Genomic DNA, 27,599 nt, shown 5'->3' with positions numbered 1-27,599 from the left:
GCAGTACAGACAAAAAGCAGGACTACACGAGTACAGAACTGCACTGTTCTGCTTCTTTCTTTTTGCAATTTAATTTTTTTCAACTTCAGTATGCAGAACACAAGAAAGCCTTTGCTTTTACCTTGTGGCATTCCAAGATGGCAGTGAGCCACTGCAGAAAGCAGAGCCAAGGACACTACAGAATTAAAGGCCCCAAGAATACTTTCACTACACATATGTGTAAGCTCTATTTTAATCCCTGATACTGCATTTAGTTCACTTTTATTGTATTTTATTTCAAAATCATAGTGTCTTTAGTTGAGGCTAAGGCATAGGATACTTGAATTTTTAAGCCCAGACATTCTGAACTGTCAGTGTTCAAATAGTTGAACTCTTTCTTTTGAAACCAAACGTGGACTTTCTTGTTTACTTAATTCACTCTGCTAGAGAGAACTCAACAAAAATTGTGAAGTGGTGAGGCCTCCATCCCACAACAAGAATTTCTAAGAAAGTGCAAGTGTAAGTCAGCGTAAACAGAGTATAACAAAACCTGAGGTGAAGAGCAGCAACGACAGCTGCTGAGAAAGAATAATAGCCATACACCCCAAATAAAGGCTGTCAAAGTCGTTTTGTTTGCTACCTAGTACAAATATATGTAGAGGGCTAAAATGTAATCCTGCATTCTGCTATCCCTCAAGCCAACCCCAGTCTGGAATTTCACACACAATAGCAAATGTCGTCCTAAAAACCGGGAGGAAACGACCCTTTGTTCCCATCTGGCAGACTTCACTGAATAAAACTTTATCTAGCAATGTAAGTTTGTAGAAGAGAAGAACACAACTGCCAAAGAATGCAATGCAGTCAAAGGGGCTGAAAGCAAAAAGTTTTCACTTACTAGCAATGTAGTTATCACCTTCCTTCAGTTTACTTTTTTTTTTTTTTTTAATGGTCATAATGTTTTTACTCAGGTAATGTGCCCAGGCAAGCTGAAGCATACGTTATCTTATATAAGATATGTTATGACATATTTTCTGATAAGTATTTGTCTCAATACAATTTTCATGTGCCCTGGTTCCACATTTGTCTTTTGAAATAAACAGTACTTTGCTTAATATTACAGGCTATTATTTTGACTATTCTTTTTACAGCTAGTAACAAAATTAACAGTTAAACATGAATACCAAGAGTAGAACCATGCAAGTTTTTGTTTGCATGAGAAAATACCACCACTGAAAATGCATACACTATTAATGTACTCAGCAAACTTTTGAATTAATGCAATTTCAATTAAAAACCAGTTTAGTGCGGTTTAGCTAAGGCTTGCTTAATGAAATTAAGCTACACTAAATAGTTTCCACAAAGGAACTTATGCTAGTATAAATTCCTTTTAAAAATATGGCTCTTGTTAAAATGATGCAACTTTCTCATGAAGATAAGCTTTAGCTGCCATAGTAACAAAGCCCCTTATTTCCAGGATGAGGATACACTGGTATGAACAGCCTTTATGTTGCACACTTAGAGGCTGTTCTCCAGAAGACTTTGTTCAGAGAAATCTTCTATGCAAAAGGCAGTTCAACCCAACTAACTTCAGCATCACCAAATAATAGATGGTTCATGCAAGGTGTGGATTATCATCCCACACGATTCTTGCCCACTATCATGGATGAAAAAACAATGAGTACTCTTCAAAATTATTTACTTGGGGAATAATCGAAGTAATAGTAGCACCCAAATCACTATCAATGAGGCTTCTTCTGTGAATGCAGGGAAGCATGGACACACAAGCAAATTACCTTGGCTTGATGTAAGAGGCTTGAACTAACACATCCTACCTTCCATTTGCCACAGACTACAAGCATGAAGAGGGTCAGTTACAAAAGATTACGTGACACATGGGGGCAGGCAGGATCCTGTGTCTGAACCCACACTGCATGCTAATACAAGCTTTCTGCAGTTTTACTACACCCACTACCAAAACCCGTATTTTTCAAGGCAGCCTAGAGCTAAAACGTGGCAAGGTGCATCAGGAGAATCCACAGAAGGAGTTAAGGCTTAATGAGCGGAGCTACTTCCCTGTGTAGACAAGCCCTTAGTAAATAGATACTTCCTGTCCACTCGCTTGGCTGTAGCCAGCAGAGATGATTAATGCAGCTATGTGCATCCTGACAGGCTCTAATGCTCACTTGGTCATAAAAGGGGAAAAACCATGGCCAAAGAAGGCTGACAGTGAGGGCTGGAATTTTCTTTCGGCTGATAAAATAGATGCTGCTTTGATTCTCCGACTCTTTCCTGCTAAAACCGAGAGGTGGAAGACATCTCAGAAAATGCTCAGAAATGTAAATGAGAAGAGTAGCTCTTCCTCCAACAGCAATCTTTTGATCATCATCTTTCTTGCTGTTCTAAAAGCTAAGGAGCTTGGTTATTCTGTAAGCTTCAGCTGAACTGATGCAACACATTTTTCCCCTCAGTAAGTAAAGTATAATGAATAAGGTATGATGACATAAATAAATAAGTGATTTTTCATGGTATATTACCAGGAAATGTAATTCCACATAAGGTCAGTTTCACACTAAACAAGAAGAGAAAAAGACATATTTCCCAGGTCAAAGAATTAGGGATGTATGGAAAACAGTTAAATCACGAAAAAATGTAAATTCAGTTCAGATTATGCAAGATATATGGTAAAATAAAGAGTGGATGTTGACTTTTTGCAGATGTAACGTGAGATTTCAAATTGCTGGTTTTTCTTCCCTACTCTTTCTCTGAACTACATGTAACTGACAGTATCTTTAAAGTACAAATTGTGATTCTGCTGCTAGCAGCATGACTTAAACCTCAGATGTTTGTAAAAACTATTCCTCCAGCAGGCTGCATTTTTATTGACAAAAGGCAGCTGAATCAATTTTTGTTGCTCCTTAACAAAAACCGAGACTGTCTGAACTTGTTTCTTTCCAAGCTCTTCTCTTTGGCCTCTCCCTCTCCATAAATAAAAGCACAACTACACAACTTCTAAAACTGTCCAGATATTGAATTATTTGAAAATCAGCATATTAGTCAGGTGCGAGCACTTTGCTCCAGAAGTCAGGCCATGAATAACATTTGCCCAGAGGAGACTCTCTCGTCAAAAGTCATCTCAGGTTGAGTTGATACTATATAAAGAAAATGAGCACCATTCTGAACCAGCTGAAGTTTCCAAACTGAAGCTAATTCAAGCCCAAAACTTGGAAACCTGCTGAAATCTGGTCAGAACTTATAGAGTTAAAATGCATTGATCTGTAATGCAGGTAAGATGAGCCAAAGATAAACAGTGCCAAAGCTTACAGGCTTTTACAGCTTTAATCAAAAGAAACTTTAAGGTAGGGAGAGGATCAAATTGTAAAATCTGGGCTTTAGATCCTGCTTCTGAAATTCAAGGCGAATGTCAGAAATAATGGAACTGAAAGTTTCATGCAATGCTCCCCCCAGCTGTGGGACAGTTCATCAAAACAAGATCAACAGAAAGAATAATAGATTGTACAACCGGAAGCCTTTCCCCAAGTTCCCAACTCGCTTGTTTTCTTCTATGTTTTTAAAATGAATTTCCTATGTTGAACATACACATCTGGCTTAAAAGTATACTCCGAAGTACACTAACCAAATACGTTCTGTCCTTCCCATTACCCAAACTCACTAATTATATACATTTCAATTCAACTTTCCTCTCATCCTGCCCCAAACCAAGTCTATGATCACTGCTTTGTGAAGCCTTTATCCCTATCCATTTCAAAGACCCATTTTGATTTTTTTTCCATTGACATTATGATTTTTTTTATAACCTCAAAAAATGAGTAATTTATTTTGTTTGCATGTACTTCAGATTGCCCTCGATTTCCACCCCACTCCTCCCAGCAGTCCCAAACGTTCATGTCTGGACAAGGACGAAGCTTGCCTTGAGGACAGTTTACAGACATGTGAGAACAGTTTTCAATAAAAGTGATGTACTAAATAACAGGATTCATAAGTAAACAAATCCTTAAGTGGAAAACAGCTGAGTACAATAAAGACCTTTGTCTTTTTATCTTTGTTGCAGAAGTTGATAAATTGCAAGTGGAAAAATGACAAAAAGGAAGTTTTCAAAAACACAGACTTTTTAAAAAGAAACTTAAAAGTCAAGAAATGATTTGAAGAAACAAAAGATCTACCAAAGAAACTGCTCAGGTGATGAACATATGTTGAACCTCTGATAATGCCAGCTTCTCAGCAAACCCAGATAACAGCTGACACCAAGAAAACTTTGTCCTACCATTACAAGTTAGCATTTCCTTCCGACAAGTTGTTCAAAAGAGACAGACTGAGGGCAGGAGGAATATATCCCTTCATTTTCTAACCAGCTGTTGGCGTGGCTGATGTTGGCAAATGGCCTTTTCTACTCTACAATTTTCCCCCCGGTACAGTACTATCCTAGTACACGCTATCTTAGACTGCAATCCTGAATTTCTGGAGCAGTTTCTTTCGAAGATTTTGGTGGGAGTACTAGTGTGATCTCTTTTGATACATTTTCTACTACCTATGACTTTCAGATGCTTCCAGCTCATATTTCTCATCTTCTCTTACCTGAAGCCAACTTATAACATATGTCTTTATTTTTTAATGTAGAGAATTCTACTCAAGGCTCTTCCAGGACCACTTGTGGGTGAACTAAATTATGCACTTTTTTTTTGTAACAGAAAATCCATTTCACTTCATCATGAGTCTTGCATTTTATATCTGCTCTGCATTACTTCCACAGGAAACTTATTACTTTGACCAATGGTTTGCTATTATATTCATCTGCAAGTCCATGGTGTATGCTAGAGCTAGAGGCCAGAGAGACAAAAGTGCTCTGCAGGATTATGATACTTCTCACTTGCAAAATTATGTTCTCCCTCTCCTGTGGCAGGTGCACCTGAAACCTATTTCTCCGAGCACTGATGATGATGGCGATGATATGGAGCAGATTATAAAGGCCCTTTAGGGAGGAAATTACTTCCTGAACACTCAAGAGCTCTTCCTGCTATATCATTATGTAGGACTGAGGTTTATTAAAGGCAACAGGACCATACCGATCTCCTCTCAGCCACTTCCTTCAGGCAGAGAATCATAGGATTAATAATTTTGTCAGCAGAAGTAAGGCTTCATTTTCAGATTATTTCAGTTATTCCTCTGCCAACATCTGGCTGGGTTGTGACTTTATTCCTTTAACCTCGAGGCAGATGAATGAGCTCTGACACAGAGACAACCCCACAGGAGGAGGAGGGAAATTGAAGAAAGTGCAAGAAAAGACTGAATAGCGTGCCATTGCTGTGGCTACCAGCCGAAGTTAAATCCCAGCACAATTAGCTAATTCTACCATCAATCTAACATAAATTTCAGAAAATATTATTCATGAAATAGAAGTCCTATTCTGATTTCTGTGAAAACCTTTTCTGCATAACACAAAGAAAAAACTGCAAGAGGATTGTTAATGTTATGGTGTTACAACGCAGGGCAAGTCTTCCAGCCAGCATCTTATCTTGTCATGGGGACACCTGGGCAGAAGATACAGAGTCTGCTGTGCCGCTGAAGTACCTGCCCATACCTGCTTTGGCTGTGATGCTCGATGCTGAGAGGGGTGTTTAACTCCCAGCTACTTCACCAAGCAATAGAAATGACCTAACGCACAGTCTGACACTTCATGACCTTCTTCAGCTATTCCTTGTCCTACAGAAATGAGCCCAAAGTGGAAAGGGAACGTTCATTTGTTCATGGCTGTGTTTTTGAAGCTGGATTACCAGATTGCTTTAATTCAGACAGTTACTCCTTAGGAAAGCGGTTATTTTCTTGGAGGGATGTAACTTTTATTCTCACATAACTCAAATCCGTTAATAAAGAAAAACAAGTATAAATTTGGGCAGACTTCATAATAATAGTGATTTCCTTACAGACTTTCACACGTTTCTTTTTGATATGCTTACCCACTAAGTCTAATTCTAAAATGCTTTAGAAACAGGGGCTGAGCACACTATTTCTTTTGTTGCCCATTTCATAAAGGTGTAAATTAATTGTTCATTTAACTTTCTAGAGTATGGCATGACCTAAAGCGAGACTCAGAGAGCTTCTTTTACTTTTAGGAGCTAAGTTCAATTGCTTTCAGGGGTAATGAGGCCCCAGTAGGAATGCGTCAGCTAAGTGACCAGTGCATTTTATACCATACACCATGAAATCTGAGAAGTTTTTTTTAGCTGTTTTCACCTCCACTAACAAAGACAGAGTGGATCTCATTGAGTGATGACATATGCTGAAGGAAAGAAGTAGAGAAACCTAAACTGGTCATTTTAAAGTGAAGAATGACTTGTAGTAGTGTTTTTAGCTGTTTCAGGCCTATTCTTTCCATGCACCTTCTCTCTGTTAAAGACTGTCTGCTATTCTATTTTAAGACATGAGATTTCCTACCAAAAGTGACTGTGGGTTTAAAACCTTCGCCAAGCTCCAACAACAGCAAAACCTCCTTTTGGGGCAGACTTTTCAGGCAACGTTTGTCTGAGGCTGCTGTCACCACAGCAGTCGCACGCCGTTCAAAGCACCACTTTAAACTGACCACAAGGAACTTTTCTGTGCGTCTAGCAGCGTGGCTGTTACGAGGGACAATGTCCTGTCCTCTTTAGAGTTCGTGCTATTTCTGCAGCCTTCGGGCGTAGCTGTTTCAGAGTGCTACAGAAGCCACTGACATTCATGTCAGTCTCTGGATTGCAGCTTCTGAGTTTATGACAGATGGGAAACCAACAGAGGAGTTAAAATCCTGTGAATCCACACACAGCTTATAGCCAGTAGCCATCTGGCTGGGGATCTACATAATACCACAAGAGGATGACAAAAAAAAAAAAAAAAAAAAAAAGGCATTTACATTTGCACTTCCATTTTTCTTCCCCTTCTTTGTGCTTCCTGTTTTGAATAGATTTCATGACTGCATTATGAATGGTCTTTCAACAATTATATGCGTCTTTCAGCTATTTCATATAGGTAAAACAACTAAAATACTTTCTCACTAGCACGTTTCACATAGAAAAATACATTCAGGATTAGGCAAAAAGTCCACCACATAACAGCATAAAACATTTGCCTCTTCTAGGTAACGGCCAAACAGATAGCATTTAACAAAAGCACAAGCATTTGAGGAAAGAGCACCAGAATGGAAAGCACCAAGAAACCTTATTCAGCAGCACTGCCAGTTGCTCTATAAAAATAATTCAAGGCAGAAGTTGTAATGCAGGGCCCCTAAAGTATAATTACTTAGGAAAAAATGTGGCCAAAAGTTACCTAACCTGTTCAGAGAAGAAAGCCGTGATTTATCCCAAAACGTGCTGGGAAGGCTGCAAATCTGGTTTTCAAAGGTAAAAGCATGAACTTCACTAAAACTCACTTTTGCATGGCAATATCTCCTTCTAGCTAGAGACAGGAAATACACAAATACAAAAGAAAAAAGCACACACTTATTTTCTCCCCTCAACCTGCTGCAATGCTCAGAGAGGTGTTTTCAACCTACAACTGGGTGTTTGTTGGGGCTTCAGTTTTTTGAAAAGAGCAGCTTTCTGTAGTTAAGAAAGAGGAGAGCTGCTAGAGCAAGAAATCTTTTCCCTGTGTTCGATGTTGCAAAAGCAAGCACATATTAAGCAACTCAAGTACAGGAAATAATGCTGACAAACAAACTGATATTCTTTCCATAGCTTGATCGCTCAAAAGGAGGACATTTGAAACTTCATCTCCCCAAATCAAGAAATGTTTACTTTTGGAAAGGCTGCTGAATGCTTGTGTATTCCTCCTAGTCCAAACGTTTTATGATCCTTCCAGTGAAGCAGATAGTCACACTAGAATAGAAAAGAATATCGAGTTGAAATTCTTTTAATAAACTTCTTTCCTTAGAAAAATCCAATTTTATTGGTAGCAAAATGGTTGTGGAAATACACCGATCCTATCTAACATGTACGTGGGAATCCCTCTTACATCTCTTCACCTGACCTGGAGTCTCCGGCACCAGAGGCATAGCTGTAGAAGCAGAGTTATAAAGGCAGTGTCCATCTGTCTCTTGTCCTATAGCAAATCTGTTATTTTCTAATGTAACCTCCAACATGAGAGAGAGGTTGGGGGAAGGAAAAAAACTGATTAAATGCAGACATCTATTTCTGAGCTAATCACTCCATGCTCCCTTCACACTTGATGTGATCTACTCAGTGCGACAATTTATCTTGTTGTGGAGCAGACATCGCAAATAGGTCAGATGAATTAAGCCCTAAAATTAACCATTTCTCTCCACGGAAGATAAAGTGAGCTTAGGATGTCCAATTCATACGTTTGGAGTTAAATCACACACGCTCCACTCAGAAAGGCCATCCTTTTTCACCAGCAATTATGCTTACCTACTTTAAAGTCCTGCTTGAAACTGAATTTCTTCCATCTCAGCTTGGAGCTCTAGCCACCATGTTATTGCTTTTTTTTTTTTTTTTTTTCCTGATACTTTGCCTTTTTTGGATGAAAAATTTCATCGATATGTTTTCAGTTTCCATATGGGCATCTTTGAATAGCTGAAGATGTCTTATTTACCCCATCTGTTTAAAGTCAAGAAATGCAGTTGTGTTTTTCATTGAGAAAGGCTTAAATAACTGCATATTTTTCCTCAGAAATAAAAAATAAACAGAGAAATTTCAATTATAACCCTAGTAATATCATTACAATTTTAGTAAAATGGCAACTGATTAATGGCAACGTCTGATATATATTCTAATTTTCAATTTGAATAATGTATATTTTGAATTAATTGTTTCTTGACAGATTGAGTTTTTAATTAAGGAAAAATTGCAGTGTAAGAGATTTTTTTCATTTTTCTTTCAAGAAGTGTAATTTTATAAATGCAGCTATCTAGCCAGGCAAAATGAAACCAGGAAAGCGTAACTGCAGAATTTTCTTCAGTGTTTTATGATAATACCTTGATCAAGTTGAAGCTAAGCTAAGGAAGAAAACAAATATCTGTACCGACTTTAGGAGGATAGCTTTTGCTAACTTTATCTCGTGGGTCACAAGGCTTTCTGTTGATTTCAGATCAGTAGTCCCTACATTTAAAATAAAGGTACAAATTTTTCATCCCTTTTTCCAACTTTTTGGACTTTGACCTGAATACTGCATCACTGCTGGAAGTGCAGTCTCATCCTCCTGACTTTCTCAGCATGCAGCTAATCAAATTTATTCAGTTAGTCCGAGCTTGATTTCTACATGCACTTCCCATGACTACTTCCAAATAGTTTAAGAAGTACAGTAAAAAGAAGCTGCAAACATGTAAGTAATGGAAATTTTTAATATTGATGTCTCTGTCTTTATCAATTTGAAATAAACGCCTCGCGTTATTCACCGGGGTTCCCTCAGTTTGACCTTGACTTTTATGGAGCTCGCAGAAAGTTATAAAATGGGACGTAAAATAAATCAGGAAAATGTTGAAAGCCCAGGTAGAGCCTCCCCGCCAGCAGGAGCTGTAGGGGAAGCTCTGCTATGGGAGCGAGCAGCACGCCAAGGAGCAGCCCTGCCCCAGGCAGCCACCCTGGTCCCTTTAGGGACTCCCCTTTATAGGTGCTGGAAAAGCCGTTCAAGTCATTTTGGATCAATCTAACACTGTAATTCAAGCCTTCAGCCTTGCAAGCTGCCTTTGTCTCCTTCTATGAGTTATTTAGAGGAAACAGCATGCTGTTCTACCTGTTAAAACATGTTACTTTCCCAGCATGCTAAATAAAAAAAAACAGCATCTAAATTCCTACCCATAGGTTTTACTTACAAATGAAGAGCTCAAGTTTGATACAACTCTGTGTATGCTCATCATACCGTATGTTTTAGAAAATATTTTAACTTCTGTAGTTGCTATTTAGAGCAAACTCCAGAAATAAAAGAGCGAAAATTAGAAATAAAATATACCTCCATTTTTATTTCAAAAGAAATTGTCCACTCCCATGCCTTCAGTTCTTACCTTACCACTGCCTATATACATCGAGGGGTCTTTTTCACATCAACCACAACTGATTCACAAAATACAGAGCTGAATTAAATCCCAAAGTAGCATGTAAAAACAGCTCAAGTTCACTTGGATTTGCTGGTGGATCAGGCAATTTTGTGCTTTTGCAGCCAGCACCACCACGTTTCTGGTTCCTTTTGTTTCAGCCCATGCTGGTGTCGCTCACCAGCACGGCCAAGAAAAGCAGGGCCACGCTTGGTGGAAGCGTTTGATATGATATGATGAAGTACGGAAGGCTGTATCCTCTCCCTAACAATGGCTAGCAGCAATGCTTCAAAGAAATTAGACACTACACATACCCATGATGAACCTTGCTAATTGCAGAAGGCTTTGCAGGTGACAGAGAGAAACGAGGGCTTTCCAGATGCTCACAGGTAATGTGCTTATGTCTTAAATCACGAGATTTGATTACCCGTCTCTAAGCATGCCTTGCTGCCACTGTTATTAGCCTTTATATTATGAAGCCCTTTGTGAAAATTGAACCACTATATTTAACTGGATGACCTCCACGGCAAAGTCTACAGGCCAAATGCACACTGTCTGAGAACAATATTTATACCTTATAAAATTACAAGCTACTCTTAAATAGCTGATTTCTTGATACTATTTTATGAAGCTGGAAAAGAATGAGAACAACACAACCTGATCATTTCACCTCGCATTTCATATTACTATGTAGCTAAAAAAAAAAAATACTGTTTTGAGATATTTCATTTCTAAAATGAAAAGAGAAATGCATCTTCCCCCCCATCATAGCACAGTTAGGACCTGTTACTTCTCTCTATACCATTTAGCAGTCCTAATACGACTACAGTTTTAAAAGTTTAGGTTTTATAGGCCCAAGCCATTAGCTCTTTGTCTCTTCTTCAGTTTTCGGGCTGTCCCTTACGCTCGCCAGCTGCAGCCAGACAACTTCCTGATACACCGCTTTAATCCAAACCCTGCCACTAGGACTGCACAGGAATGAAAAGCAGTTCCAGAGATCCTTTTCCCTTCAGCTATTCCCTTAAAGAGTTATGGATTTTTCCTTACTCTTTGAAGACATCTGTGTGAAATTACCCACACAACAGTAATCCTAACAAAAACCAAGGTTTATTAAAACAAAGAGAAGCTGGAATTAAAACAAAATAAATTGTTTGCTTAACATAGCTGAATTTACAATTCTCATAAGTTAAATTAGATAAGGCATAAACCAGATAAGCTTAACTTCAGATAAAAAAAAAATAAAAAAGAAAAAAATGAATCCTGTAGTTTATCCTTTGAAATGAAATATCTTTTCTGACCACACCAGTCAGCCTGTCAATGCTGCTTGCTGCTTGGAGACCAACAATTCTCCCTTTTGTCTCGCACAGATATGCCTAATAAACCCCGTTTCAGGTTTCCTAAACACTTCTCCGAAGACAAAAAATGGGCTTTGGTAAACAGTTACAGTCTCCGTCTCGGAGGAGTTACACCACCAAGGAACCGAAAAACCTTAATTATGATTTATGGCTGCCTCTCCAAGGTTTATGACCCAGCTCAAATATTACCTTTTGCTAACCATCTTGGCTGGCTGTATCTAGTTTTTGGCTAGACCCATGGGCAAACCTCACCTAAAGCAGTTGCTTTTCCCTTCTACTTGTCACAAGCTATGAATTACAGACAAGGGCTAAGGCTCTCTGTTACAATCAGCTACGACTCGAAACAAGTCCAATGGACCTTTAAAAAAAAAAATCAGTCTTGGCTGATGTCTCAAATGACAGATTGTTCTTTCTTCCTGCCTTTATAGGTTTTAGGACTCATATATACCCAGCTTTTGCTTCGGCACGTCGTGTCATTTAGCGGGTGGTATTTCCCTGAGATGAGAAGAGCACTGCTCTTGGAAAGCTGAAACAAATACTGATCCGTGATAGAAACTTTCACCACTGTGGAAACCTAATGACAATAGCAGGCTTGTTCCTTCTCATATGCAAACATGGATGCAGTCATGCTAACAAAAAAAAAAAAAAAAAAAAAAAAAAAGGCTTAGATAAGCAGAGTTTTTTTCTGTTGAGCAAATAAAAATCACTGACCACACTAGCACCCTGCAAAATTAACTTGGTGTAACTTTTCTAGACCACGCTTAGCCCTTTATTCTTCAGACTCTCCAATGAATTTGAAAGCAGAGGAAAAAAAAAAACAAACCCAGACAAAAAACCCTGAAGGCACAAAAGTAATGGAGGTATTATCACAGATCTACCAAACAATATCCATATAGGCTTGTCTGATGTGATACAATCCAGTGCTAAGCCAGGATTACAAGTAGGCAGGTAAGAAGAAGGAACAGGCATAACCCAAAAGCACGTTCCTATAGGAGAGGGTGAGATTGTGGTTCTCTGAGCAGGAACTACATCACTTGTCATTTTTTTTGCTACAATGGGATGCTTGGAAGAAACACTTGAGCAGCAGGAATTCAGGGTGCGGCTGCACCGGGCTCCCTAAAGCCAAAAGCAAATGAACTGTGATCCAAGATCTGTACAACAGAATGCTATAGTCATTTAGAGATCTTTCTTTGTTTGGTTGGTTTTGATTACGAAGCTGTCCATGGGACGGTCTTTCCAAGCTTGAGATCAAGTTAATTTCATTCATTACAGCAGCACACAGAGCTACTCAAACATTCAATTAAAACAATCTTGCAGGACTGCATTTAAATTGTACCAGCACTCTGATGAACTCCAAAGCAAAACATAAAATAAAGGTCAAATTGTAGAGAACACTACGGAGCAAGTTAATACCCATGAAAAACGAGCACAAGAAAAACAAAACTATTCCCCAGTGAAAAATGGTAGCAGTGGATGTGAGGAGGGATGTTATTCCTCTCTTTTATTGCTCCTCATCGAACAGAAGAAAAGCCAGGGAAGAGGAACTTCAACATTTGTATTGGGAAAAGAAAAAGACAACTCTAGCTTAACATGTAACAAGGAAAGAAAAAGTTAGAAAAGAAGGTGCATGATGAAAACAGGCCCTCACTGCTTGCACAGCTCCTCTCAAGCCACAGGACAAAAGAATATAGCTATAGGTGATTTTACTTTTTTTTTTTTTTTTTTTTTTTTTTTAATACTTTGGTCAACAGTTTCTTATGAGAAAATCATTTTGTAATTGACTTAAGGCCAGGATTACTTCTTAAAAACAACCAGAAAAAAAAAATCTTAATGCTTTAGTAATCTCTGTCTTAATCCTCTCTGTACATATCATTGGAAAAGACTTCAAAAACTGATTAATCCAAAGATAATTATACTCAACCGTTCTCCGAAGAGGAATAAAAATGTATTGGAACTCAGCTAATATACAATGTTTTCCTTAAAGGAATAAACTATTTAAAGATTCTTTGAAAATTATTTCAGACGTACATATTGATAATATCAATAAAAGTTAATGAAACTGACCTAAAGATCTCTAGCAGATTCCTTTCAAAAAAAAGGTTCTCTTAACTCTATAAAGTTTCTGCACACATCTGAGATGAGTCCAAGATTTTACCAATATGTTCAATTATTTTAAAGGTATAAAATGCCTCTGCCTGTGAGGAGAGGGGAGCGGCCCTCATTGTTTTAACAGGGAAAAAATGTAATATATTACCCATAAATTAGCATGATACTTTGAATAGCATCCATGAAAAATCAAATTTGATACAAAATTTTAATTATTCAGAAATATATTAATTTTAGCGTCTGACCTTCTGGCTACCACTGCAGCAGAATACAATTAACACTCTTCTGAGGTTCCCACAATGTATATTCAAGTAGTTTTTTTATGACTAAGTGCTACATGAAGCGATACAAGGGAATCCTTTGAAGTACTGTACAGTAACACTGGAAAACTGTATCTGGTGTATTTGCACACAAATATTCTGCATACAGAATGCTGAGCTAAACACAGCACCAGGATAAATTTCCTCTGCAGGTGATGAATTTGGACAAACCTTATTGTCCCTACATTAAAATACAACAGAATGGCAGAAGTCTGCTAACAAGGTAATGGTTTATCATCAAGGCTTGTCTTCACTGAAGACAGAATATTTTAAAACCTCATTACAATTCTAGTGTCAGAAAGGTAAATACAGTTTTGATAGTTATTCCCTATCAGAGGTGGATCCTAGTGCAGTGGGAGTTGAGGCCACATTTCAGGGATGTGAAGGCACGTACCAATGCTGCTAAGTATGCTGAGATTTAAAATAAAAAATAAAACCAATTCAATGACTGAATTAACTGATTGCCAAATAGCTAACACAAAGTGACTAACAACTGTGTACGTGCATCTACATTCTGTACAAGCATTTATGGATTGCTCTAGGACAACCAACAGACAAACACCTCAAAACAAATATTTGTAGAGCTTCTTGCTCAGCATTTGCAATCGTTTACCTGAATTAAAACAGGACCCTTCAAGATTTGGGTTCTAAAGGTGTGATTTTTCCCATTCCTTCTTTTACTTTGAAGACATATTCTTCTCATGAAGTAGCATAGATGCAGCCTAAGGCCATTATTTGGATAATGTAAGCCCCGTAGTTTCTCCTAGTGAACATGTACAAAAGCACCTGCCAAGTGGGGCATCTAGTGCTGAAAACGTATGGAGGAGTTTCACCCAAATTCACCAGGGCAGTTGACTACAACACAGCTTACCCAGGACTTGGACAACCCCCACGGCAAGATGTTCCCCACCAGCAGCAGACGGACAGCCCAGGCTGGGGAAAGCTCAGCTGCCCCTCTGGACTCTTTCCACTTGTCTGAATAATTAAATATTTATTCTAACGTGATTCACATCTTCAAGTCCTAGATGGCTGTACTCTCCCTAAGGTTAGAAACCTGTTGTGTGTGTGCCTCATTTATTCGCTTACCAGAAAAGGTCAATATGATACTAGGTAAGAGAAACTAACTCCCCAGTACATTATAGAAACTGCTTTGTAAATACATTCATCACTGTGATATTGTCCGTTGGTTTGCATCTGGCATTTAATTTTTCCTCATGCCTGAGTAAGAAAGTATTAAAATTACGTGTTTAATTTTATTTTTAATCAAACAAAGCAAAATTCTGGTAAAACCAGGTATTTGTGAAAAACATACACATTCCAATTTTCACAAAAGAATCTGGAGGAGGGAAATTAGATGCTACATATTCTTAATAAATTATGCCTCCGGTGACCTTCAGTTCTGATGAAAACTGGCACCACTCATTTTTTTTAATTACTAACACAAAGCTCTGGATTAGTTAAAAAGCTTATCCACTAGCACTTGGATGTCTACTTCAAATACGTTGTTAAAGGCAAAAACATGAATGGCCTGCATTCATAAAATTTTAAATGCAAAAAGTGACAATTCTCATGACTGTGCTATAAGAAAGCAGTGCAAGCAGTGGAGAGGGCTGGCGTTTTGAGTTACGCCTGGACCAATGCTGGCATACCCAAACCTGTTTGAGAGGGAATGAGATGATTGTGAGATGCCCATCACCATGCTAAAGTGTAAAGACAAAAGTGTAAAGAAAAGCTATTATCCTGTTGAAGGAAAGGTTTCACAATGACACGGCATGACTTGGAGAGTGGTCCTCAGGTAGGTGCCCATGGGACAGGGAATGCCAAATGCTTTTGTTGGAGACACCATGTCCTTGAGAAGCTGGTAATGATGGGGATGGTAACAGGAGCTGTATATAGGTGGAAACTGGCAGAAGAAATATTCTAGAGGATGACTCATTACAAGCTAATTCCAAGCAAAAATGCTGTTCTCCACTGCCGCATCAGGCAGCTTGTGTCCACAAGCGAATTCCAACACAAAATCCACAATTCTCACCACAGTTGGATGTATTTGGTCAATGCACTTTGTACTCAACTCGTCCTAGGATGCAGAGCTAACTCTGAGTTATGAAGCATTATCCAAACCCCAGAGAAATATTTGATTTCCAAAGTTCATCGATAACCTTTCAAAAGGAGAAACTAAGACTTGATGACTGAGAAAATCAGTTTCACTAGCATAGTTCCTAGTACCCTAAAGAAGCAGGATTTTCTGTTAGATCATCTGAAGAACTTCGTAACACTGGATACACATCCTGCCCACAGTTTAAAGCAGGGGGACTTAAGGCTCTGAAAGGTTAAATGGCTTGTAGGAGATCAGAGTATGTGTAAATAGCAGAGAGAAATCTCCAAGCTCAACCTCTCTCCTCCTGTTCTTCCCTTGCTCCACTGTAATGGACCAGATACAATTCTGCACCAGAGCCTTATACCAACTGGAGTAACAGAAATTATTTTAAAAGACTGCATATAGAGGGAAAAAAAAAAAGAAGATAAATAAAAAATTCTCAATGTGTTCTAAATAATTTGATTTTAAGAAAAGCAGAGTTTCAGTTAAATTCTCAATACCAGTTACAGTCTTTTCTCCAAAAAACTTAAACTCATTGCAAAATAACAAAGACAAACAAACACTATTTTTGCTACAGCAGCAAACTAGGTGGCTGGATATCTTAAAAAAAAAAAAAAAAAAAAAAAAAAGATGTTTGAAGTTTCACATTTCAACATTGTCAACAGCTCTCAAGCCTAAATCATGACACCAGTCAATAGCTCCTATGAATACACATGTTCTGCAAGAGAGACACCAGACTGTGGCCAGATAAGCAGGTGGATAAGATGGTAGAGGAATACATAAAATCAAACATCTATTTACCCTAGGTACTACCCTGGGCACTTGCAGGAATGTTTATGCAGATCAGAAAAAAGATCAAAAAGCAAGCTATGGAAGTAGTTTGCTTTTATTATTTGTTAAAAGATTTTGGCTCTGTAAATATAAATCAAATACAAATGTTCAGCACTGCCAAGGAAATAAATTATATTTGATATCTGTACATTAATATATTCCAGTAAACCAGGCTAAGGAACAAATCTAGCCATAATTCAGCCAAAAATAGAAATTTAATAGTGTGGTTCTGTTCAAATAGTTTGTGAAGAACAGAAGTTTAAGGAATACAGTTCTTCAAATCATATCAAAAGCAAAATCATGGCAAACTTGTAAAGTATTGTTACTAATTTATCACTATTACAGCTTAAGAACATAGCCATGTCACAAAAATTGCTTCTCTCTCACATAGTAACTTTGAATTGTTCAATCTGAAAATAGTATCCAAAGTGTCTAACAAAGAGACTTTGCACTTTTATACCAAAGGTGGTAAGTAGAAGGTGAAACCAGAAATATGACATGAAGGATGATATGTATTTTGAATTGGACTTATTTATATGATAAACACAAGCGTACAGAAAATTGAGACAATTGATTTTTTTTCTCTGGAAAGAAAAAAAATTGCTTGGTATCAGGTAACTAGCTGGAAGATTCAAGGATTTTTTAGTTACTCTGAAAGGGACTGAAGCAGGCACTGACAGCTAAGATGTGAGTCGTATTACGGTATGTTTTCCAAACAAGACTGTGATGCTACAAGATGCAGACCTACTTTAATTATAAACGGGGTAAAGACATTCAGAAACATCCACTACAGCCACATTACCACTATAAAAACTGCAAATGAAATTTGGGGTTACCTTAGATCTCATCCTATGTGGGAATGGTGGACCTTAATCATTTTTCTCTAGTAATTAAAAAAATGTCAGATTTTGCTTCTACTCAATTAGGTATTTTTCTGGATATCTTAATTTTTTCAAAAAAGGGGTGGGGGATCAGAGACGCTTAATTCCCTTTAGATAATCCTTCACACGGATATGATTTGTGTACCCTTTATTATTAGTACCCTTATTACCGTTCTAAAATCCATAAACTGCTAACTGCTGTTCTACTTTGCCATAGTTTGTGTACTTTTCCGGTGACTTCAGTTATTGCAGTCACTTTCCCACACCAAGAGCCCCTTTGGTTGTCCAGCTAATTTGCTGTAAATTTTCATGGATTATAGGCCACCCCCCTGACATCTTCCCCATTCCTCATTATATCTTGTTTCCTGTAATCGTGGGAAAGGGACATGGGGCACTTCATCTCTGTTCTGCCTTATGTTCTTGGTGGTCTTCACTTCCTCTGATTTTCACATTTAGCAGCTTCTGATACACAGGGGGTAGAGATATAGGAAAGGGTATGAAAAGTCCTTCCCCCCAAGAGGGCAGGAACTGAAGCTCCATTTGTCAGCAGCTGAAAGAGGCCAATGGTTTTCTGAAAAGTAGTATCAATGAATAAATTAAAAATATATTTCTTAATTATCTAAAAACTTCTATGAAGTCTTTAGTGCATATAGTGAACATGAAAATGCTAATTACAAGGAATGAAAAATAAACTGACTTGTGTTTTTAATTTGCCAGTTTGCAACCAGAAAAGAGAAAGCAACAGAAGTATGTATTAGAAAGCAAAATTATTTAAAACTGTTATCACTTCGTTTTAGCTAGTGTTTTAGCTGTTTCATGTGAGCTTCATGAAGAAGTATAAAGAATAATTATATTGTCTTCATTTATTCATTTTTTTTTTAAATCACTACTTTTAGTAATTTGCATGCTTAGACAAAAAAGTTTGTTTCTCCCCTTCCCCCCCTCTATCTACTTCTTGTTATTGTTTTTCTTCATGCTACTGTTTTTTGAGAAAGAATTAAAAAAGACTGCCTGACCTGATAAGCACTCTGGAAGAATCCGCTAGAAGTCTACGAAACAGAAAAGCTGAGCTACGAAACAGAAAAGCTGAGCTGCAGGAAGATTGCATGGACTATTTTGGTACTAAGCCTCCTGCCTCTTGTGCCAGTCCTATCTGTTTTAAGCAGAAATGACAGTGCATGGCTAGTAGCTGACAGTCAGCTTCAACAGGGTAGCAAATAAATTTGTTTAAGAAGGTCTGTCTGCAGGTATGGCCATGTTCAATTATTGGCAATGCTACAGACTTAGTGTGACGCAAGGAAAGTTTCTTAACTTCAGCTAAAAAAGTTATCAAATCTGTATTTTTTTTTTAGCAGTTCATAAGTTGTCTTCACTTTTGTAAGACTGCAGGGGGAAAACAACATCAACATACTTTCTGATGATAATACTCTCTAGGCGTTCTTTAAAGTCGAGTATTCAGATTGTATGAGTGAAAACTGAAGAAGGCACTCTCATTTAACATCACTTCTGTTTAATATCACTCAAGAAATACAAGTGTGGGTCTCATTCTATAGGACAAGCACCCTCTGTGCTGACATTTGAAACCTGACAACTGACCTGTAAGAACAGCAATATGCAGTTCTCTGGAAAGCTATTAGGACAGCTCCTGATTTTATTGCCGTGAATGCCTCAGCTCATGATGACAACAGGATTTCTGATGCCATTGCAAAAAGCACAAAACTTCTGAATAGCCTGTATCTAAATGAAGACTGAAACATGTTTCAGTCTTCACAGAGATGATGTTCACTCTGAATAAAGAAATTGTAGTAGATTACTGGTAAGAAAATTGCTAGCAAGATTTTTTGCTTCTTGAGGATTTTAAGGCATATTTCTCTCTGGAGGTAGACGATGCTACTTCTTTTGTCATTCTTTCTTCAGGTTATTAGAAGTTTTTCAACTGCAAAATAACATCTATCTAGTTACTAAGTATAAAACTTGCTACCTTTAATGTAATTCTTACAAACTAATAAAAAAGTCGTAATAGCAAGCATTTTTCACATTTTCTATGGCTCAAGCACAATTTCCTGCTGCTACAGAGGTACCATCAGCTTGGTTCTAGCCACGTTTATAGAGCCAGTAAACAATTTAGTGTACTAAATCTGTTTGCCTTTTACTTTTGCCCTTGCATTCATTTTTATCAAAACCACATTCTTTCCATCCACTGCACCCACAAAATAGCATGCATTAATTCTTACTTCTAATTTTCCATTCTTCTAGTGTTAAAAGTATTGGTATTTTACATTCAGCTGCTTTTGGCCTTAGAAGCAAACCTGTCCCCACAATAAAATGGAAATGTTTGCCTTAGCACTGTGCAACTTTCCTGCTAATTTATACTCCAAATGCCTCATGACATAGCCAAGTGCTGCTGCTGCTTTACAGGGAGGAAATCATGCCATAGAGAACCACATTCAAAATCCGCTACAGGCACGTAAGTGAGAAGGCATGACTGGCAAGTAACTTCAGAAAACCTGATGAAGTGTTCTCCCACTCACCACTCAGAGCTGCAGAAGCCTTGCTTCTTACTGTGCTGGTGGCCAGTGCACACCTTCTGAACCAGTCCTGCCTCAAAATACCTCAGGTGTGGCTCCACGAGGATGCCAGTCACGTAACTGGCAGCAGGGCCATGCTGATGCAGTGGTGGCTGAATACATTCAAGTTGTTGGATTTGGAAGAAACAAGTCAAGAAAGGCTGCTGAAGCAAACATCAACCTAGCACTCAATGCTTAGGCGAGCCCAAACCCGCATTTCAGGAGCCCTCAGCTCTCCAAAGTACACGTTATGGGGGTTTTGGCTCTTGTACAGGAATTTTAGTGTGTAATCCACAGAGTGAGTAAGTTTGGCCATGCTTGCCCAATACAGTAAACACTGAAAAACAGCCATGACGTGACACACATCTAATACAGACATCATGAAATGCTAATGCTTATAAACTAATGGTGACTTCCAGTCTGCATTTATTCAGACTGGCTCTACAGTTATCTTCACATCAATATTGTTCTGTGGCTTAAGTGGCTTTCTACCTTCTTTCATAGTCACCTTCCTCTAGAAATATATTTATAGAGATCATACAAAGCATAGAGATTGATTGAAGACATATTTACTGAATTCCCTGAGTAAGGCATGAATCTACTCAAAGACATGGGACACCCATGTGCTAAACATGGAGAAGGTAACAGAGGTAACAACATGGCTACTGCCTCTCTGCTGGAACACTACAGAAATGTCAACATCTAATCCATAACAAATCTAAATCTTAGCTAATTAATATAAGCAGACAACAAATAGGAGTAATAAAGGTTAGATATTTTTACCGCCTTGGCAAGATGACATTCAAGTTTCAACCAGTCATTTCCCCATCTAACATACCTATATGGCCCACAGATACACGTTCTTTCCCTAAATCAAGCTCTGACTGGAAGGACTGAGTACGCTGTGAGGAATTTCAAGAATCTTACTTTGAAGGCAACATGAAGTATCCCGAGTCTTCTCTGGGAGCCTTTTTGTTGTGCCCAAGTGAAGGAATCTTAAGGAGAGGTGTGTGCTAATCTTGGGAGCTCTTGAGGAAAGTGCTGGTTAACTGAATCCCTGGAGGAAATGTTCTCTGGCCTTGGGATCAGGAACAAACCTCAGCTGGGCAAGGTGAAGGAATCAGTTCAAAGGACACAGGCTACATATCCATTGTAGTCTACTGTAAGTGATGGGGTAGAGGGAAGTAAAACTGGACCCAGATCTCCTGTACCACCTACAGTACACACATGCAGCACGGCCCTGAATCCCTCCTCTAAGGCCAATTTTGAGAAAGCAAGGACAGAAGAGTGATAAGACCACAGTGAGTGGCAGCTGGATAAGGTTGCTAGTATTTTTTCCACAAGCCATCTCAGCTGAGGATCTTGCAGCCTTGAACATTTTATGCTGACAGCACTTTAGAAGATTCATTTTTCAATTCTTATTTTTTTTCTTTTTGCAGTTGAGGAACCAATACACAAACAGCTGTGTTCAGAAGGCCCAGTGTAAGTACCTAACTTTGAAATTGCACACCTTGGTAATTGTGATGCCAGAAGTCTGACAAGTGATTTTTAGCCTCTGACCCAGTGAAATCAGAATAATTCTATCCAACAACTAACGCTATCCAGTCTATTCTGCTGTGAATAGTCCAGGGCATCTCCAGTTGGCTCGCAGCTCAACACATTATTTTGGTGTCTTTATGCAAAACAGAGTGAGTCTCCATCACAAACTTGTAATATAGACGAAAATAACATAAGCACATTAAGCTGCTTTTGCTTGTCACCCCTGATGAACTTCATATGGCAACCAGACCAAAAGCCCCTGCTGAGCCCCTGAAGCTGAATGTGAAACGGAAATATCACAAAGAAACACTGCCAGCATCCCAGAACATGACTCACACTGCTTAAGCACCAAATCATTGCATTTAGAAGATTGTGGTTTGGGTATTTTGTAGGGATAGATCAAGCACTCTGAAGCTGAGTTTGCTGAAGAAAGTAGGTTGAGCGCTAGGACTCCTAACTTGGTACCGTTTCTTCCTGTGCTGGTTACCCTCAGGCAAGTCACTGCGCGTCTCCATGTTAGTATTGCCAAATGCAAAACTAATTACACTAATCCTTGTGTAGCACTTACATGTTTATGGATGAAAAGAATTAACCTAAGAACTATTTATTTTATTATTAAAAAGAACTACAATACTATGCGAAAAGACAGGGCAAAGTCTCTTCTGTCAGTCTATGCCTCTTGACAGGTATGAACCATACATCCAGGAATGACTACAAAACCCTGTCTAGAATCAATGGACCTTCCTGAGCACAGTAAAAAGGGAACTGAGAAGTGAAAACCAGTCAAAAAAACATAGGGAATGCTGTTAACTGTCCTAAGGGACAGATTTTCAAAGACGTCCAAAGACAGAGGTTAGGTTCCTACGTGGCAGGATTTTCAGAACAAATATTTATTGAATATACTGAACTCCCATTAATATCAGTGGTAGCTACATAGCGTACCCTGTGCAGACAGTTTCTGCAACTTTAATCACTTTAAACGTGAGTGAAAATTTGACCCCAAGTAAACAAACTAAAAAGACACTTTTTAATGTTCCTTGTATGACTATTGTGGAAAAAAATTTTAGGCGGAAATGTGACTTTTAAATTGCAGTTTAGCAATCCATAAATGCTAATGAAATCCCCTGCTGTCTGCCCTGTGATAATTTTTTCCTATTAAAAGCTTGTTCTTTTTTCAATCTAATAAGCACATCACTATTCCAAGCACATTCATTGTTCAGTCAAAGTTTAAATTTACAGTTAAAATAAAAAGAGAGGTCATTTACCAGTAACCAGAATTCTTTGAGATATGAATTCTTCACACGCAGTCAAACTGACAGGGTACATACATGTTCTTTCAATTAAAACTAGTCCTACGTGCTTTTTTATTGCAATGGTGTAAGGCAAAGACTGTCCATTTTCTCCCAGTGATAGACATAAAACTCGGGGAATGTCTAGAAATTCAGAGGGAGAACAAAGAGGTCAAGAAGAAAGCATGAATGTGAACTATACATACCAAAGCTTTGAATATTGGTAAATCATGACTTTTGCCTCTCTGAGCAACAGGGCACAAGCATAGTTGAGCACAGTGACTTAAACAACTACACCTCTACCGCTGAGTGCCTGAGGTCCTGGAGTCTTTGGTACCAACCGCTCTAGCACTGCTTTAACAGCTTACAGGTCTGAGTGATGCTGCAGCACATGGTGAAGGTAGGGATGGAAGCCCAGACAGCATCTTCTTGAATAACTCAACTGTTCGTAACAATGCCATTAATGTCATGTGCTCTATAAAATTACTCTGTAGTCACAGCAGGAGATTCATCTCAACAGTCCAATAGCAAGTTCTGACACTCTGCATGGAAATGGCCGAACTGCTAAACCCTTCAGAAGCACGCATGAATAGCCTGAAGCATTTGAATGTGTGAATACAGAGGTAGACACACCCCTGACATAAAAGTGTAAAAATCAAGTTTTGTTGCCGAGGCAAAAGACCAGAAATAAAACTTGGATAGTCAATAAAGCCTGCTGATTAAAAAGTACAATTCTGCTACCATTTTAGGCACAACAGCTAAGAAGTTCACTCAAGAGAATGTATTCCTCCCTCAAAAGCCTCTGAGGGACTCAGGTTGATAGAAGTACAAGTATTAAACAGCAAGCCCCAGACCTTTGTGGGACTGAGTGAGAATCCAAACTCTTTTAGCCTTATGCAAATATTCCATAACAGCTTTAATGAACAATACAAAAGAAAAAGAAATAGTAAGAAGCCACATGGATCTCATTCCCTGGACGGGCAGCATGTGGGTGGTGGATGGCTTTCATCATTGAAGTATTCCTGCCTATTTCCATAAAAAAGTGTCAGAAAAGAGCCAACTACACATAGACTGCTAAATTTTAAGATCTGTCTACCCCACATGGCTGAAAGACTGGTTTTCAACTCTTTTAAGTAAACATGACAGAGACTGATTGCTGTTACAAAGGCTCACGATGGATTTTTTTTGTGGGACCAATCCAGGAGAAACAGGTAAAATTATCTAAACTGGGTTACATGAGAGCTAAAGGAGGACAAAATAAACAATCTGTACAGTTTTGCTAGATAAGAGCTTAAAAGTTTGGTATTATTGCGCATGCATGACCTAAATTGAATAATATTTTTGTTGAAATTCTTTCCAAAATACTGCCAAGCAAGATATCCTCCCCCCCCAAAAAAATGCTTAAAAGCCCCAAATAAAAATAGAAAGAACTACAACTTTCAAGAGTGCACGCGTCGTCTGAAATCTTTTGCACAAATACCCTCATCCAGTACATTATGTACTGCTTTTATTAGCAAATGAAGTCATGTAAGAACAATAACAGTAAGAAACATCAGTGTGAATATGCAAATTCCAAGATATTTCCAAAATACTTTTCCAAAACCTTTCTCCATTTCTCAAAAACAATAGAACAACAAAACCCAAAAATCTTCTTTTGTAGCCAATTTATTCGATGAGTATGATTTCATTCACAAGTGCTATTCAAAAACATTTTTCTTGAAAGCATTTTCAAGATGAAAATTGTTTACAACTTTTTTTCCATGCACTCCTAATGTCTGTGCCAAATGGAGTACATTCGGGCTGTGGACAAAGCACCTCTAGAGCAGACATAAGTATTTTTAGAAGAAGTTTTGGGAGAGTTCTTGTAAATATTAGTCTGGTATGGTTATGCTATATGGCTTCATTTGGATTATTTTGAACTCCTCTGGAAATCCATTCCAAGTTAAAATTGATTATTAATATTAATCACTTCTTAAGAATCAGCTCACAGCTTTAATGCCTCAGAGCATGTTAGGTTCATATTTCTACAGAACAACTCTCCACAACAGGATGTGGCTTGGGTTCTTTTTTTTGACCTACCTGTTACTCTACAGTATCAGGCAGCAAGTTGTTCCTATAGCAAGTTAAACAGGATCCTGAGACACTGAATTGCCAGTGATAAAATGTGCTTTTATATGTCGAAGGGGAACATTTCTGCACCAGCAAATGATTGCCATGTGCAGATCTATCTATGACTGCCTAAATCCTAGTCACATGCATACACCAAATCAACTCTGCCCTTGTTGATACACATGTAAAATGGGTGCCCAAGCTTATACTGTAAAGCTGTGGATCAAACCTTTATCATTAAGTGAACTGCATGCTGGGCAGAAAGCCAGTATCTACTGTTTTGAATCTTATTTTCTTAGAATGACCTTGTAACAAAAGTAAATATATATACAGTTTTAACCACAATATAGACAGATATCAGTTCTCCTAACGGAGAATTGTATCTGTTTCTGCTGCACAATACATCATATGTACAACAGTGTGCACTATTCAACAATTTAACCCACTGTGTACCAGCTTTGTGAGGAGTGTCTTCTACAAAGCATTCTTGAACTATATATACCTCATCCCATGTTCTTTTCTTACCCATCCCAGGTCTATGCAGTTTTCACCTCTCTGCTTTCTCTTAATCACTCGTTTGCTCTTTTCTTTTACACTTGCACTTCATGGATTACTCTCTCTTCTATTTCATAAAGCCTGAAAACCCACCTCTTCTGTCAATGATATTACTTAACCTAGCGCTTTGCATTTTTTCTGTACTGCATCATGTCACACCATGCTCATTCACACACAAATACCAATTTTAATTTGAACCAGGGATTCTTGTAACTTGCTCAGCCTGTGCTGTTAATTTGCAAACTGCCAAGTACACAAGGATTATTATGTAAATAAACAACAGTAACAAACTCCAGGTGAAACTTTATAAAAACGTAGGTAGCCAGAATGCAGCTACCCAAACTGGAAACGGAACAGTTTCAAGGCCACATTTGCAAGGGCACCTATTCTCACAGAAAGTGACAGTGGATCACTAAAATGGCTTGGATTAGTCAAAATTGTAATATAAATACACACTTCCAACAGAATATCAAAACAGTACAGGATAATCTATCACCTTCTAACTACCTTACATAATGAGGCTACAGCCTCATTAACAAACCCCTTCTCACCACTACCTCCCATTGCAGTTGGCAGTAGTCTGAGATGCGGGAAGCGAAGGATATCACTGAAATGCAAGACAAAGGCATCGCGAAGCAGAACATCATGCTGAGGATGTTCCCATAATGAAAGCTAACAGGCAGCTCTCCACCAGTCCCAACAGCCCAGTTAATTTCATTAATAAAGTGCTACTCTGAAGAAATGCTCAAACATGGGGCTGTAATTTCAAATTGTCAAGAGCTCTTTTGCTTCCTAAGTTTAGTAAGGCAGACATGAATAGGTTTGGTATCTGTTGTGACCTCGTATTTCACTTTATTGATCTGTTCAATAGCCACATGGCCACTACATCCCCAAGGAGGTGAGGCTGGGCTGTGATCCCACTGACACCCGTTAGCTCTCCTGCTCCAGCCCGCGTGGTCGGCAGCAAAGCTGACTTTGCCTTGAAGGCACCCAAACTAACTCAGCCACCCAGAACTTGCAAGCCTTTTTCAGCAGACATCTTCAGCTCCCGAGAAAAACTGCAAGTATGTTGCATTAAAACAGACTTTTGCTTCTATTATCACTCGATTCTCATTGAATTTTTTTCTTTGTCTTGCAGCAGGCTTTCAGCAGAATCTATTTATTTATTTTTATCTTGCTGAGTTGTCTTCCATGACTGAAGTTCCTATTTACTGGCAAAAAAACACACAGAATGGGCACTGCACATCCGTCTGAATTTGCAGCCGATGCAATGCTCTTCCAGAAGCAAGCAGAAGTATCACATCCCCACTGAAAGTGCCTTGCGACACTCAGCTCTTGCCCAGCGAGGGGATGGCATTTATAAAACCTTCCATCAAATTCGTCCTCTACTGTCAGACTCCTCACGTATGCACATCATTTTGTTATACTCAAAGAAAGGAATCACTACCCAGAGAAAAGCATAACAAAAAGTAGTACCAAAATCGTCATCGACTAATATAATAAAACAGGGAAGCTATTAAAATAGCCTGAGAGTTAAGCCAAAGAACATTGTGCTTATTAGGAACACGCTGTAAGTAAGATGAACAATTGACACACATTTAGAATATCTCTGCTGAAGGTATGGTAACAGAGATACTTAACATGATCATATCCAGTCGTTTGACTCAGCTTTGAGTGTACATCAGGAATGCATAGGGAAATACGCCAAGGGATGCAGACAGATTAAATTAGCATCTCTGGATTCTTAGCTTTCTTTTAGCAAGTGGGGAATACAGATCCCAGCTCTGTGCAGAGAAGTCCATCTTCATATGAAAACAATTGCTTTCTTGTTTCACCTGCATTAAGCCAGACAAAACAAACACCTCAGAAGAGCATGAACTTTTCTTTTCATCTCTGTAGGGAATTAACCGAGAAGTGCAAGGGTGACCCTTTAAAAA

The 27,599-nt window shown here is 38.5% G+C and overlaps 1 protein-coding gene across 5 annotated transcripts in view; it reads right to left on the bottom strand.

Annotated features, from left to right (window-relative positions):
- Positions 1-27,599, bottom strand: part of ZMYND11 (zinc finger MYND-type containing 11) — a 107,230-nt gene that overhangs the window by 68,481 nt on the left and 11,150 nt on the right. Inside the window, exon 2 of one of the 5 annotated variants that reach the window (XM_084511382.1) lies at positions 7,761-7,841. The exons of the other annotated variants lie outside the window; for them this stretch is intronic. The gene's annotated coding sequence lies outside the window, so the exon portion shown is untranslated. The remainder of the gene's footprint in view (positions 1-7,760; positions 7,842-27,599) is intronic. 5 annotated transcript variants of the gene reach the window in all.

Source organism: Aythya ferina (genome assembly GCF_964211825.1).
Source record: "Aythya ferina genome assembly, chromosome: 2".
NCBI lineage: Eukaryota > Metazoa > Chordata > Aves > Anseriformes > Anatidae > Aythya > Aythya ferina.
Note: the sequence above shows the minus strand (reverse complement) of the source record. Positions and strands in the feature narration are given on the sequence as shown.